This window comes from Strix aluco, chromosome 3 (genome assembly GCF_031877795.1).
Source record: "Strix aluco isolate bStrAlu1 chromosome 3, bStrAlu1.hap1, whole genome shotgun sequence".
NCBI lineage: Eukaryota > Metazoa > Chordata > Aves > Strigiformes > Strigidae > Strix > Strix aluco.
In genome coordinates, this window is record NC_133933.1 from 8,801,598 (window position 1) to 8,816,841 (window position 15,244).

Here is a 15,244-nt window from a genome sequence, read left to right on the forward strand (position 1 = left end):
TAACAAATCACAGAATCATCTAGGTTGGAAAGGACCTTGAAGATCATCTAGTCCAACCATTAACGTAGCACTTACAGATCCCAACTACACCATATCCCTAAGTGCTATGTCAACACGCCTCTTGAACACCTCCAGGGATGGGGACTCCACCACCTCCCTGGGCAGCCCATTCCAATGCCTAACTACCCGTTCTGTGAAGAAATGCTTCCTAATATCCAGTCTAAACCTTCCCTGGTGCAATTTGAGGCCATTCCCTCTTGTCCTATCACTTGTTCCTTGGTTAAAGAGACTCATCCCCAGCTCTCTGCACCCTCCTTTCAGGTAGTTGTAGAGGGTGATGAGGTCTCCCCTCAGCCTCCTCTTCTCCAGACTAAACAACCCCAGTTCCTTCAGCCGCTCCTCGTACGACAAAGGAATACATCAGGCCTCTGAGTTGTTTCTGAAAACAGGCATCAGATCTACCCCTCCGGTGCAGCATCAGCAAGACCAAACAGAAACAGAAAGTGCTTCATGTGCTCTTCTTCACATTTAGTCCTCTGCAAAGATACAGGTGAGTATTTGCCAGGTCAGAACTTTTATCATCAGACTCCATTTCAGTGGCACAGTGGGTACCTGTGGGTAAGTCTGTAAGAGAAGAAAGGTCAAGGAGGATGTTTATTCTCAGACAGCTCTGCCAATCACACACAGTATAAGACCTCAGGAATCGTAATAGCATTGTCCAAATGGGCTTCAGATACTTGTGGAATGTGGGGAAGCAAACAGCAATTTGATGTTGAAGGGAGTCTGCTGTAAGTGTTTTGCAAAAGTCAAGTTTTTCACCAAAACATCAGATCACTGTCAGAACCCCTAAAAAGCCAGAAGCTTGTTGTTCCACTGTTTTTTGCTCTCCACTTAAACTGAATGCTAAGAATTCAGTATCCTGGTAGTGGATGGAAAGACCATGTTTCTGAAAAAAAAAGGCTATCGATAGACTAAAGGTAGATTCTGACTGCCCTTGAGATCTTTATGCCAAGAACAGGGACACTGAGGTTGTTGTCAGAGTTACCTGTGTGCAAGCCATGTGCATCAGGAGGGCCACTTTAGACCAGTTATTGTCAAAACTGTCTGTCAGATCTCATACTGTTCAGCCCACACAGTCACATGTGTGAGATGAGCCTTTGGAGCAAAGTCACTACTACCTTCTGCCCAGGCAACAGGCCTGGGGCTGATTTTGCATTGTAAACCTTGGAAATCGAGTTTCAATTGGTTGAGGCCAGGATTGTGTGTGTTCTGTTTGTGTAGAGCCTAGCACAGCAAACACCAGCCTGTGATCTGGTTCCTATGTGCAATGGTGTTGTGGCAGGCCAGATACCCATGTCAAAAATTAACTTTATTTCCTACTGAAAAGCCCTGTCAACACCTTGTCTGTGCTTGGGCACTGAAAAGATTTTGATTTGCGTTGGTCATTGATGGTTCTTTGGAGTGTACACAACTCTCAGCAGATTATTCACTGAGGCTGCCAGTTATTTCTGTTTGCAGACCACCTCAGTTACCCCTTTAAATATTGCACCTCTCATTATCACAGTCTTTCAACCCTATCGAAGTCATTGTGGTTATTTCCTAGAGTCTGTTTCTGCTGTATTAGCATGACTGATACAAGTATATTAAAGAATTTCCCTTTTATATTCCAGCCTGAATATCAGTATTTGAGGAACAAACAGGTCATCTTGCTGATAGAAAGGTTTTTTGCACAGAAGGCATTTTATTTCTTACTCTCTTTGGTATTTTAACAAGGGCAATCAACTTGATTCCACATTCTCTTGTGAGATTTTGCCTTCTGGGTAAAGAACATCCTTTAGCTCCCCTTCTCCCCCTTTTCCCAAACATTCTTCTGCTGTGCTGGGAAGATGGAATGTATAGGTGATATCCCTTTCAGAAAATATATCCATCATATATCACATGTATTGTCATTATGATGTATTAATGTAATGCATCATCAGAGAGCTGTCAGGGTGAAGATTTATTACTCTAAAATAAGTTATGGTGAGACACTGGGGAATGGGTTGACAGAATTTTTGTTTATTTTTCTAAATTAAGGACTTTTAAAGTAAGTCTAAAAATCTCTTACCTTCATGAAGTAGTAGGGGTGGGAGGGTCACAGAAAAGAGGACTTGAATCCAAAACACCAGAAGGACTCAGGAGGCCTCACAGAATAAGAATGTAATATTTTTTCCCCCAGGTAGTTTCCATGAGGTCTGCAAAGTTTAAGTTTCCAGCTTAGATGAGAGCTACAGTGGGCAGTCAAAGTCATTTTAATCAACCTGAACTGGACTTTATTGTATCTCCTTTAAAGGAAAACAGAGTCACCAAAGCATGAAGACTTGGGCTAAAAAAGGCAAGCTGGACTAGAAATGGTCTAAAAATAATAGCATTTTTCCAGGTGTGTCCAGTGGACTTATCATAAACCTGATACAAATGCACTGAAATCAGTGAGAGCTTTTCAGAAGGTTTGCACAGACTTTGGATCAAGCCCCTTCCCTGCATCATGTGGTGAAGCCATGAAACTTGGCACATTTATAGCTTTGTAACATAAAGCCATCTGTGTACGAGTACAAACTTTTCCTTATTGCCAAAGTGCTTAATGTAATTACAGCCAGGCTTGCTTCTCCTCTGCTCAGTTCATCCATATGCTGAGATGGACGAAAACTTGCACTGGATCCTGCAGCATCTGAGTTGGCATGCGGCTTACAGCAGCTTACATTGCTAACCTTGTAATCTTAGGCACTTTTGCATTTTAAGGAACACACATAAAGTTACAGACTGTCTTAAGGAGAAACTGGTAACAGAAATATGCCAGAAAGTTCAGGCTGGATTCTTTTCTTGCTAACTACACAAGACACCTGACTTAGGAGATCAGTTGTCCTCGCTTCCCTGTATTGTCGATGAGGAGTCAGAGGTGTCACAGAGTTTGGATAACTAAGATGGGAATCGCCTTCAGGAGGTGACTTCTACTCTTTGCTGGCTAGAAAATGAATGCAGAGCTCCTATTCACCTTGTTCAGTGCCTAAAGAAGGTTGCATTAATCCTGAGTGTCGGTTCCCCAGGCTGTCTCTGTCCATAAGCAGCTGCAAAGTAGTTGTTTCATCTTACGATTCTCTCTTTATGTTGACTTCAGCTATTTCCAAATGCAATGTTATCCCATGGCATTTATTGTATCCTTGCATTTCTCATATCATGTTATTTGCATGCAGTTTCTTTAATACCTATTATAATATTGGTCAGTGTAAGTTAAATACCAAGGTTGCATATAGGTTAATGAATGCACTGTGCTTGCTGCTGACTGACGTAATTACCGATAGGTGGTACACTGAACTTGACCCTACAGCCCATAGACATGTACTTGACTTTATCAGTGGGGATGGTATATTTGAAAGGAATATTAACATTAAAAAGAAACATATGCAGTGGATGCATTTGCAGGTGCAGGGAATAAGTTTTCAGGAAAAAGAATTGCTGAAGGCAGAAGGTGGTTATTCCAGAAAAGTCTACAAATTTCTCTTTCTGAAGGAAAATAATGATAAACTGCTTAATTTTGGCCAATTTTAGGAAGATGGTTTAATTAATTACCTAAAACGTAGGTGTGGAATGTGTGCCAAAGTTATGCAGATTACCTCTCCCCAAAGTCCTTTATAAACTCTGTTATATCAGTATAAGTAAAACCTTTCCTCTTGCATAAACTTCATAATGGCTTAATCATGTATAGTGACACAGATACGTTGGCTCAAGACAAATTTATTTTGAGATATTATCAGAAACGGGTATATACAGATGCTTATAAAGCACCTGCACTTTGCAGATGCCGAATAACCTGTTTCTGCACATGCAGAGAGCTTTCCTGGCTCTCCAATAAGTTGTGTAGATACGTGCTTATGGTTAAAAATGTACTATTATCTATGGACACTATATATCTATCTCAAATACAGCAGGGATTTACTTTTCTAAACTGAGGTGTTAGAAGGGCACATTTTTAAAAAAAATTTGTAACTAGTCAAAGATTTTCTTAGCATCAACTAATCTGCTTAATGGAAGAAGGTAGGCCTAGTCCTCTGTAGTGTCAGAGGGGTGAGCTTGTAGGATCACCTTATGAAGCATGGTAATTGGGGGAAGATTTGTGTTGGGATCTGTAGTCTGCTGACAATAGTTTCTTTCCTAATTTTGTGATGCCAAAAGAAAGGACTTCTGACCCACGCTGCAAGTGTTAAGAGGCAAACAAGTCTTTCATTTGGAGGTTTCTATGGGAGGTTGTCACACATGCTACAAATCAGAAGTTTAAGTGTTTGTGTTGCACAGAGGTTGGAGTTATAAGGAGTTTGCCCAAACTCACGTCCCCTCTGTGAGTAGAGTTTCACTCAGATTTAGTATCTGTGGTGGTTGCTGCTCACATCACCAGTTAACACAATCTTAGGTCAATGAGTTTTAAAGGAGGTAAAACATCTTGGAGAGACCATATGAAATCTATCATGCCAAACCACTGATAACTCCACATCTTATTAGCTTCAATTAAGTATTTCCATGGGGAACCATGGAACTGTTTAAAGTCATGATGACACATACACACACTTTGTTCCATCCAAAGAAATAATCTGTTTTCCAGATTTCCAAATAGCCAGCTTATTTTGTTATTGTTTTTTTCTTTTCTTCCTTTTAAAAGAAATAATTTATAAGAATTTATCTTGGGCTTGCTACAGATTTAAAAGGAGACAAAAGGTTTCTTCTGTCCGACTTTTAAATTATATGCATGACCAAAGATAAATATGTTTTTTATTTATAACTGTGGATAGATGCCAAACAAAGCCTTTCATATGACGCACCGCTGCTGTAGTAGAGAAGTACTTAAAACAGTTCCAGTCAAGTTAGGCCCCAAGACTTTCATGCAACTTCATGCAAAATGGTTAAGACCTTTCTTTTTTTTTTTTTTCCTTTTCTTTTGAACATCTTCAAAGGTTACAAGTGCAACATGCTTAGAGGATGCCAGGCTTCTTCCTGTCGAGCTGAGATGGTCTGAAAACCACATTGAAACGTGGGAAACTGCAGCTACCACAGATTGCAGATGAGGGGGGTTTTTTGCAGGCTGTAGATCTCTCCTGCCCCTACCCGTGTGGTTGGTAGCAGTTGGATGAAGGTTATGGATGGAGGCTGGCAAAGCAAAGGATTGGTGTGCTGTTATGAGACTGGGATGAATGGACTTTGACAATACTGCTGAATAGGAATACTTGTGAAGCTAATACAAACAATTTGTAATTGTCAGAGCTGAAAAGTAAAACATGATTATAAACTGTGCCTAGGATCAGCTTATGTCAGCTTTAAATGATTTAAAAGTCTAGTGTCTGGAGCTGCATCTTACTTGCCTGTAAAACTCCTTAAAGAAGACTTACATAACCGTATAAGCATGTCTCTCCCTTCTCGTGTTTTTATTGTGAAAAGTAACCCTTTATCCAGCTGACAGGAGACTGGTTTTTAGGACAGATGTGAAACAAAGCCTTCCAGATAAACCGGAAAATACAGAATTTCTCAATTTAGATAGAATGAGACAATTGCCTTGTAACAGTAACTCTTTTAGAAACTACTGGTTGTCCTTGTTTTATATAAGGAGAGGCTTTGAACAGTTAGGTGCTAATGCACCTTGGTCACCTGGTGGCTTTGTGCTGTGCCAGGCTTGGAAACTGTTTCTGTGTGGAGGTGAAGAAAGTCTGTTAAAGATGCAAACTTCTCCAAGAGAAGGGAAGGATCATAAGAAAGCATCCTCTGTTACCTAGAGCCTACCATCATTATGCCTGACCCTAGCTTATTATCCCTTGATATCTGAAGCAGGTGATGACCTTTGATGACACTGCACAACAGTATGCAAAGGAGATGCCTTCCTTTTAGTTTTGGCTCCTGAATGCCAAACATGGTAGTCTCTTCCCCACACTGTGTCCAGCCTCCCTTTACTCAAAGACATGTACAAAAATTGAAATGCTACTAAATACTACTGAGCAACACTGTTCAGGTACTAGGTTACATTTCTGATTTTGCTAGAAGTGCCTCTGTCTTCCCATCACCTAGGAGTCTGGAGTAGGCTGGAAGTAACCAATTTACCATGTAATAAGATAGGTTCCTGTTGACACAAGTCAAGGGCAAAACTATTAAGTCATTAGGGCTAATGTTGTAACATTCTGATACAAAGGCATGGCCTGGGCCTTTCAGATGTACATCTGACCTTTGAGGATTAAGTTTCTTTGCAGCTTATTTTTGGTACTCCAAATCTGTCTTTTTTAACTTCTGCTTCACATGCATTGATCTTTGGCTCTGTGCTAGGTCCAGCTTGCATAGCAGCCTCTGCAGTCGTAATTTGTCCCAGTTTTATCAGAGGAAATGAAGATAGAAAAGACGTTACATTCTTAATCCCGCAGTACTAAGAGTACATCACGTATTCCTTTGCTTTGCAGTGCCCATGTCAGAGCTTGGCCCAAGGGCTTGCTGGTAGAAGGGAGTTGGGGAAATAGAGGTGGCTCTCAGGATTCTTCCACAAAGTAGAGAAAGTGAGGATTGCTTAAAGCAATGTATATAGATGTCATTTCAATATATATAATATAAATGTGTCTTGCTATGGTCCTGTGATATTTTGCTAAAGTAACTTTTCTCAGATCTAATGGTTTTTCCAATAACCAGATTATTATTTCAACCATTGTATCTTCCAGCACAGCAGCAGGTCTGCACTTGTTTCACTTTCATTGCATAGGCTGTCATATTTACTATCTCTCAGGATTAGTTCACTTAATGTCAACTTCATAAACTTTTTTAGCTCTGAAAATTTTGGCTTAATGCTTTTCCTTTTATGAATCACTCTCTGAAATAAGGAGCCAAGAAGTATTTTCCCTTGGACCTGTGCTGGGTTGTGTCTGCACTGGCCGTCACTCTGAAGGCTAACTGTTCTCCAGGTGAAATTAGCCTTACCCACGGGTAAGCTTTGTGGCCTTCATCTGTAATGAACCATTTTTCATTTTCAAGATGCACAAAGAAACCAAATCAAAGGATACCCCAAGCTGTCATGTAAGTCCTGTGTCTGAAACTTTTGACCAAAATGTTTTAGAGCATATAGACAGGTCAAGAACATACATCAAGGCCTCAGTGACATTGCCAAAGCTACTTGCAGTAAGCCATTATTTAACAAAGAAAGCTCATTTTATAAGATGCTTTTGTTAGTTATATAGGAATTTATTCAATAATGTGGAGCATTCACCAAAAAAAAACCTGAGAATGTTTTACATTTCATTTGTAAGTGTAAGTTTTTTAAGTCTATCTTGCTTATGCATTTGGCTTGTCCTTTTGAACTGCTGGAAAGGGTCCTCTCTCTCAAGGAAGAATTAGCAGACGATTCTTTAAAAAGGACATTTGGGAAGCAAGGCATCCAGTGAGCTTATGGCAATAAGCCGTGGAATGCTATATTTCATTAATTTCTGGTTCATTTTATTTTTGCAATCAGTGTTTTTAAATATGATGGTGATGAGGAAATGCTGTATTTAATGAATTTCTGTTTTATTTTATTTTATTTTTGCGTTCAGCAACTTTAAATACAGCGGTCATGGGGAAAACGAAGTTGCAGTAAAAAAGATTTTGCTCTTAAGACTGAACATGCCAAGGTAGGTCTGGAACGGATGCTCATGGCTGAATTAATAAACTCTGACTGTAGAGGTTTCGAACATGAATTCTGACAGACCCTTCACTATGACAATACTAGTGGGAGTCACAATAATATCATCTGCTGCTGAACATTGCTAGTATGTGAGCACTGTTGTGCCAAAGGTTAATATGCCAGTTTTATTTCCTTCTCTCTACAGCTATAATTTAAACGAGTTGCACACATAAGTGATGTTATATGCATAGGGTTTTGCATTAAGTTTGCTATGTCAGATTTGTTTATAAAAATCATATTTTGAACCACTTGCCCAGGGGCTCTGTTCAGGGGAGCTGCAAGCTGATTTCTTTTAAAGAGGCAGTTTTCATTTTTCATGAACTTTCAGTAGCGATTTTGGAGCTCTGAATGGGGAGCTAAGTTTTAAAATTAGCACTTGCGCAGGTTTACAATTAGGTTTAATTACTTAGCAACAGAAAGTTTAATCTAGTTTTACGTGTGTGCCGCATGACCCTTTCCATAGCTTACCAGGGTTGGAAGGGCCCCCTGCCTCTCTTGGGGAAAATTGCTTCCCAACATTTTGGAGACCGTTTACAATGTTTTTGTTCCTATGCTGCAATGTTAACATTGCCCATAAACCTAATAGTCACACAGTAGTTAATAAGGGGCAGAAAGTTTTATAGTCTTTTCCGCAGTTGTTAAAATCCTGCTACTGTAATTTAGTCCTAGCCACACAAAACCCATCAGTTGTGAAAAATAAGACGCTCTATACTGGTGTATTCTTGGAAACCAATGGAAGAGAGGACCTCTCCTGAGCATCTAGCTGAACGTAATGAATTTGGGGATTATTTAAATTGCTTGGCTTGTAATATAAACACTTGAGGGCTTGCCAGCAGTGTACCTTCAGGATTTGTGGCTTTTCTAAAAAAAATCATTTGGGATTTTTTTTCAGAATCCATTGCAATTAGTGGCACTGTGGCAAAGGATGATTTATCAAATTGCTTCTCAGTTACAAGAAATAGAATCCATTAATGATTTTGCAAACATATTTTTAGTCAGGTTCGGCAAGAATAATTTTCTAGCTGTCTTTCTATGTTATGTAAACTAAGAACATTCCTGGGGTACCAGCTGAATCATCCTTTGTGCCATTGTAGACCTTCAGAAAGGTTTTGACCTTCTCCTGCTAGAAGAGATGCTGATATTCATGTGGAAATGTAATTCTCAAAGTTTATAAGATCTCTAGGATCAAACCTGAACTGAAATGGGCCCAATGTAATTAGGGATTGACTAGTAGTACCTGTTGGGTACACACTTACTCCAGTTCCTTTACCACATCAACAGGGAGCCCAAAAGACGGGACCCAGGACAGAGGGGTCACTGGAAGGAGTGGTAGATGAGAACAGCTCACAAATTTCTCTAAAAGAGAATTTTCTATTAATCAGCCTCTGCTAACAGCTAAACAGTTACATTAAAAAAATAAAATAAAATAAAATTGCAACCACCTTTAATTCAGAATGTTTCTTCTCAGAAGGTACCTGTGCTACTAATACATGGAAAATTAATATAGAGATTATTACACAATAGTGAAGAGTGATGGGGGAGAAGAATAAGCAAAAGCTTATTTGTTTCAAAATTGGAATATTATGGACACCATGAGCTCTTAAGCTCAGTGATACTTACCTACCAGTCTGAAAGGGCAGAGTTCTAATTACTTGGCTGCCATAACTGTGCTTCAGTGCTTAAAATGTGATTTCCTTTAGATTTCATCTTCCGCCTGTGTTGTCTAGGATTGCTAGATTGTTCTGAGCTTTCTGTAACATTTCTAAAATACATTTTTCCACAGCTTACCTTGCTACTTATATCTTAACATTGTTTTCCCCACCATCCCTGAGAAGAGGGTTATGGGATATCTCGGATGAGCTTGGTGCTACCAACACATTGGGTTTTGCATCCTCTGAAAACTGGGTGCAGTCAATGGAGTAGAAGTCTGTGGGTTTGTTGTTGAATTTAGTGGGACTTTTGAGCGCTGGGAACAGGTAGTTTAACAGTGATAGAAGCGAAGGGTGTCTTGTGTCTGTGATGGGCAGACGCTTCAAGAAGAAGTGTCCATGAACAGGGATAGAGCTCCATGCTTACTCCCCTGTGCGCTGTGCCGAAGCGTTACCCAAATACAGCACAATTACACTGCCACCATACTATAATAGAAGTCTAAAAAGGAAATGGTACTATTCACTCGGTAATTTCTGACCCGTTGCATGATTACGCTACTGGATTCATTTTGAAGCACATATATGGGAGTACCCTTGTAATTATCTATCTAAAAATACAGCACTGCCATTTCTGGGTTGGTTTTTGAAGAGTGGTTGCATAAAACTTTATCAAGATGCTTAATACACTCTGCTGTGCTCTTCTTGGGCTGTTTTGTTACTGGGAGAATTAACTCAGCATTGCGGTGGTTGCAATGCTTTCCAGCTCTGGCATGTTCAGTGCCCTGTATGTGATTCTACACAACGTGTCTGAAATTCCCATAGCTGGCAGGCTTGATGCTGATGGAGTGGGAAGGAATACAAAGTAGAAGCAGGTCCCTGTGCCTGCCCCTCCCCACACAGCCTGGCTTCCTTGTTCCTCAGGGCTCTGCACACCTGGTCTGGTGCCAGATATTTTCTGCTTAACCACAGGAGTAAACCAGAACTTCCTCCTTGTTGTCTTGAACAAGTTGTGGGGAGAGCAGAGGGGGAACTCCTTCCCTGCTCCTGGACACCCTACAACTATATACAGCCCTTCTGTATAGGTTTTTCCCAAAAGTACAGTTTGCTGTTGTCTTGACAGGCTGCTTCTATCAAGAAGGTAAGCATTGCTCTGGAAAACAGACTTGTCTTCGTGTGGTAAGTTTGTTCTCCTAAACCTTGATCCCAAAACCACTGAAATCAACAGTGTTTTGAAGTCAATTTCCACTGATTTTCATGGTCTGGAGATTAGATTTCACTGCCTTTTCAACCCTGGATCTCAACAATTCCTGACTGCCTCTCTCTGGCTCTTTTTTTTCTCTACTGCGGGAAAAAAAGATGCTATTTAACATGATGAGATCTAAATAACTGGGCACCGTGTGTGGAAACTACAGCTCTATTGTTAGCCCCATTTCACAGACAAGCTGTATCTGAAATGATACCTCCAAATTGCAGCAAAGCCAAGAATAGAATCCAAGTTTTGTTCTGTAGATAAACTAGTACAAGGAAAAATTTCAGCCTCATTTTCATTTGCAAATATTTCCAAACATCTTGCCTTATCCTTAGTCTTTTGCAAATACAGCTGTGAACTGGAGATCCCTCATGTTCTTTTTCCTGTTGCGTTACTTTTCTTTCATTTTCTTTGTTAGTTTCAGTCATTAACAGTTTGTCAATAAATCAGTTATGGGTAAAAATATACTAATAAGGAATTGAGCTTTTTTATTCTTGTGCTGATGAGGTAGAATACTACAGAGAAAATACACTGATATTTTCAAACCAAAACGGAGTATTTTTTTTCCGAAACTGAACTAACTTACAAGCCTCAACACTCATAAATTTGACTAAGAATTAGGCTCCTTAAAAAGGAGACTGAGACCCTTCTCAGATTTTCCATTACTGAGGAAGTATCCTTAGTTCAGCAATCAGTCAGGGAAGGCAGTTTGAGAGCTACATTGTAGATGACACTTTGGAATTGTAGTTTTTCGGTATTTATCAGCTGCTGTATTTTCAGCTTGAGGTACCAATGTTTTTGTGTCCCGTACTAAATCACAGAATGTTTACATGCAATTAGGTATGTGCCTACGGAGGAGAAGACACCGGGAAACAGGATTTTCCAGAGGCAGTAGCTCGTTCAGAGGCCCAGAGCCACTGCAGTAGCTGTTGTCAGGGAGGACTGAGTGGCAGTTCTAATTACCAGTGTCTACACAGGTTTCTCATAGGAAGATACAAGCTGTCACGATCCCTTGCCAATCACATGAGAACTGACCTAGGGAGAACATCAACTGAAGGTGAGTGTACATGTCCAATAAATTCAGTCCCCACTGCATTAGCTTATTTTTAGGATTGTCCTGAAAAGACATTCAGCCTGTATCATAAAACCTTCAACTGAGCAGAAAATATACAGAATGATGATGACTTTAAATTTGGGTTCATGCCCTCTGGGGCATGAATTCATAGTACTTCGGATGTGATTTGATAATGTACTGAGTGCTGAAGGAACGCAGAATCTCTAGATGAGTTCATAAAGACAGAACATTTATGCAGTTTCGGTGCTCTCCTAATCAAAGGAAGTAAAAGAAATTTTATTCTTAATTTTGCTGCAAATGTTATTCTTAATTTGCAATGAAACCATGCTTTGTATATAAGATGTTTCTCAGAAATAGGATGTTTAAAGTTAGTGCATAAATTTATGCATGCAACTGATAGGCTGTTTTCTGATTTTTCACCTTCTTCCATTGAATGTATTAGAGACTTGTTCTTGAACATAGTTTAGACAATACATGTGTCACAAGCAATGATGAATCAAAGAAAGAAAGCATCCAGAAAGGGAAGCTAACTAGACAGGTAGGCCCTCATCAACATCACATTCTGTTCCGTAGCTACAATAACAATAATTGAGTCAGACACATGGATTTTAAGTGCCTCTTAAAGAGGAAAGTTAGGGAGAGACACTGGAAAGAAAATTATATACTGAAATGTGGCATCTCAGTTTTGCAGCTGCCAACCTTGTTCTGTCAGTAGCCACAGCTGTTGCCTTTTCTTCTAAACTTAGCAGGGGATGGGTGAAACTAAAGAGAAGCAGTGCAGGCACTTCAGCTGACAAGGAGGTGTGGGTCCAAGTTCCCCCCGTGTAATCAAAGGAAACCTTTAATTAGTTTTAACTCTTGAGAGAGAGGTATTTTATTTGTGTGGACAGAAGATGACACCAGGGAGATGTGTGCCTGCCTCATGTGGATGGATGCACTCTCGGGATGCTCCTCAGCAGCCCTTCTTGCACCAGTTAGGTTTTTTCTAGTTTTGCTGTTTTGCTGCTTGCATTTTGTCCATCTTGGGCAGCAAGCTTCCCCAGATGGCTTTCCCTATGACTGAAGGAGAATATTTGTCCAAAAAAGGAGGAAATCTAGTCTCTGGTTCTGCTGCAGATTGAATATGGTCTTTTAGCATGTGGTCCTCAACCCCAAAGTCAAACCTGGTGGATTTCAAATCTGTAGTGACGAAAAGTACAGACTCGTTATAGCAGAACTTGATGTCACTGGTGCCAGTTTTCAGTAAGAGTCTTGCAATACCCTCACTGAATTTGGGGTGGGGTGGGGTGGTTAAGTGTCAGTTTTGGATGGCACGAGGCTAAGTATGAATATTAACTTCCTTTTCTTTCCCTGACCTTGGGGTTGCAGAAGAAAACGTGAAGACATGACCTGACATTCAAAACAAAACACAAAGACTGAAACAAATCATTCACCGTTTGTGATTTTCTTTTCCAGTACTTTTTTAAAAAATGCAGTCTTACACTTAAAAGCCAGTTCTTTGCTTTTTGATGTACTGGCTTGGGATTTCTGAGTGCTTTGTCTTTCCATGTGACACTCACCTGCCAGTTACCCAAATGATTTGGGGAGGTGAACAAAATGCAGATGTAAGTAATGAACACATGTATCCTCCTGAGTCACATATTGTGAAGTAATCTGAGCCTTGGCATAAGGGCATGAAGGGTGTTTATGGTACAAAGGACTGGTGATGTAGCATTGGAAGACTCTGTCAGATCACCAAACCTGGTGTGGTTTTGACCTATAAGAAATAATCCTGGGGCAGAGTTACCTGTTGAATGTCTTTCAGCTCAGAGAGATCCAGTTGGCTTCTTCCAGCATAGAAGCTTGGAGTGATTTAACGTGAGGTGTGGAGTATCAGGAGTGAAGTGGGACTATAATTTAGCTGACAGTACAGATATAGCCTGTACTTACCTTGTGGGTGAGCTTCACTGGGGGATAAAGTGTTCTCTGCACCAAGCAGGGTAATGCTCATTGATGCTGAACTATTGTATGAGCCACTGACGGCGAAGGAAAGAAGGTCCTAAGGAAACAGAGGAAATGTGGATGTTTGTGTCATATACAGAAAATTTGGCCTGGCCTGCATGCCAGATGATATCCTTCCATCTGGTGAAGCTGAAGATGCTGAGAACAAGGATAGAAGGAAGGGGACCATACCCCAGTTAGATCTAGGCACAGTATGTAGTTGAATTAAATAAAATATTTCTTGAAAAATGATTGATGATGACTAGAGCTCATAACTCCTGGGGTAATTTTGTCACTTTTATCTTCAGGGTGGAGATCACTACATGCCAGGCTGCATTCTTTCATAGCATCTGAATCATTCGTACTGTCTCCACAAGCTGAAAATGAGAAACAGACTGGCAGGAAAGTTAAAATTTTCAAGGTGGAAAGAGCAGGGAATAGCCTGTTTTGGGGTTGGGTTTTTTTTTTAGATTAAAAGTTCCTGTTGCAATTTTGCAGACAATAATACACTGGGTTTTATGATTCCTCTATTTAAAACAAGACCAGAGTTTCCTATATATTTTGAAGAGAAATAAGAACACCTGAAAAAAGGGCTTACTCCAGTACTGTCTATATCCAGCCTGGCTTTCTGTGAGCTGCACAGGGAAGAAATATTTCCAAGGCACCAGTGGTTGCTATATCCTGTATGCAAAAAGATTCCATAAATGTCTGAAAACAGATGGAATGCAACTTTGGAGGAATAAATGGATTTTTAATTTTCTGAACATTTTGGATTCCATCTGGTTGAAGTAACTAAGTGACCTAGTAGAATACTTTTACCTTTCTTGTATAATAGATAGAAACACAGCTTGCATTGCTATTGACTGACACATTCCCCATTAGTACACGGGTTTTAGTTGCTAATACATTTGCTTACTTTTAACTCTTTTCACTGCATGACAAGGGATACCTGATGCACCTCTTCCTGCATGTCAGATCTAAATGTTGGCCCTCTCTCAATTCATGATTTGGCCTTGCAGCTAGTAAGGAGGAACTCTAAACCACCTGCCTAAGACCTCCTGACAGTAGTGGGAGCCTAAAGAGATAATATACCTTAGACTTATCTCCTTATTGTTTTTGCTGCAAGCATTGGCACATGTCAAAAAGAAAAAAAAATACTTTTAATTTTCTGTCTCATTTAAAGGCAAAGAATGAGTAGAGCCTTTGTGTACAGGTACCAATAAGGTGGATTATTTCTGTTTACTGTTCTTTTTGTAACTGCCATTAGGATGTTGTTAAACAAATAAGAGTAAATACATGGGTGTTTTCAAACAGGAGATGAGCATTCCTCTATGAATAGGAAATAAAGGCAACTTGAACTCACAAGAAAGAAGTCATAAAATACGCTACTCTGTATAAAAAAGGGAAGACCTAGGTTTATGGAAAATACACCATTTTTGTGCGTGCCTCAGTGAAAGCTAAAAACCAAATCTGTTCACTCTCCTTGAGAGAAGGTGGGTCTTTTGAATCACTAATATTAAGCCTGTACTTACTAGTTGCACTATTTATGAAACCGATTATTTATGATTGCTATTCAG

The 15,244-nt window shown here is 39.9% G+C and overlaps 1 long non-coding RNA gene across 1 annotated transcript; it reads right to left on the minus strand.

Annotated features, from left to right (window-relative positions):
* Positions 1–242: 242 nt before the first annotated feature.
* LOC141921663 (uncharacterized) lies at positions 243–13,685 on the minus strand. The gene is made up of 3 exons (XR_012622727.1): positions 13,617–13,685; positions 2,108–2,234; positions 243–624 (listed from the first exon to the last, which is right to left on the minus strand). It is a non-coding gene; the product is annotated as an uncharacterized LOC141921663 (long non-coding RNA).
* Between the last annotated feature and the right edge of the window lie 1,559 nt (positions 13,686–15,244).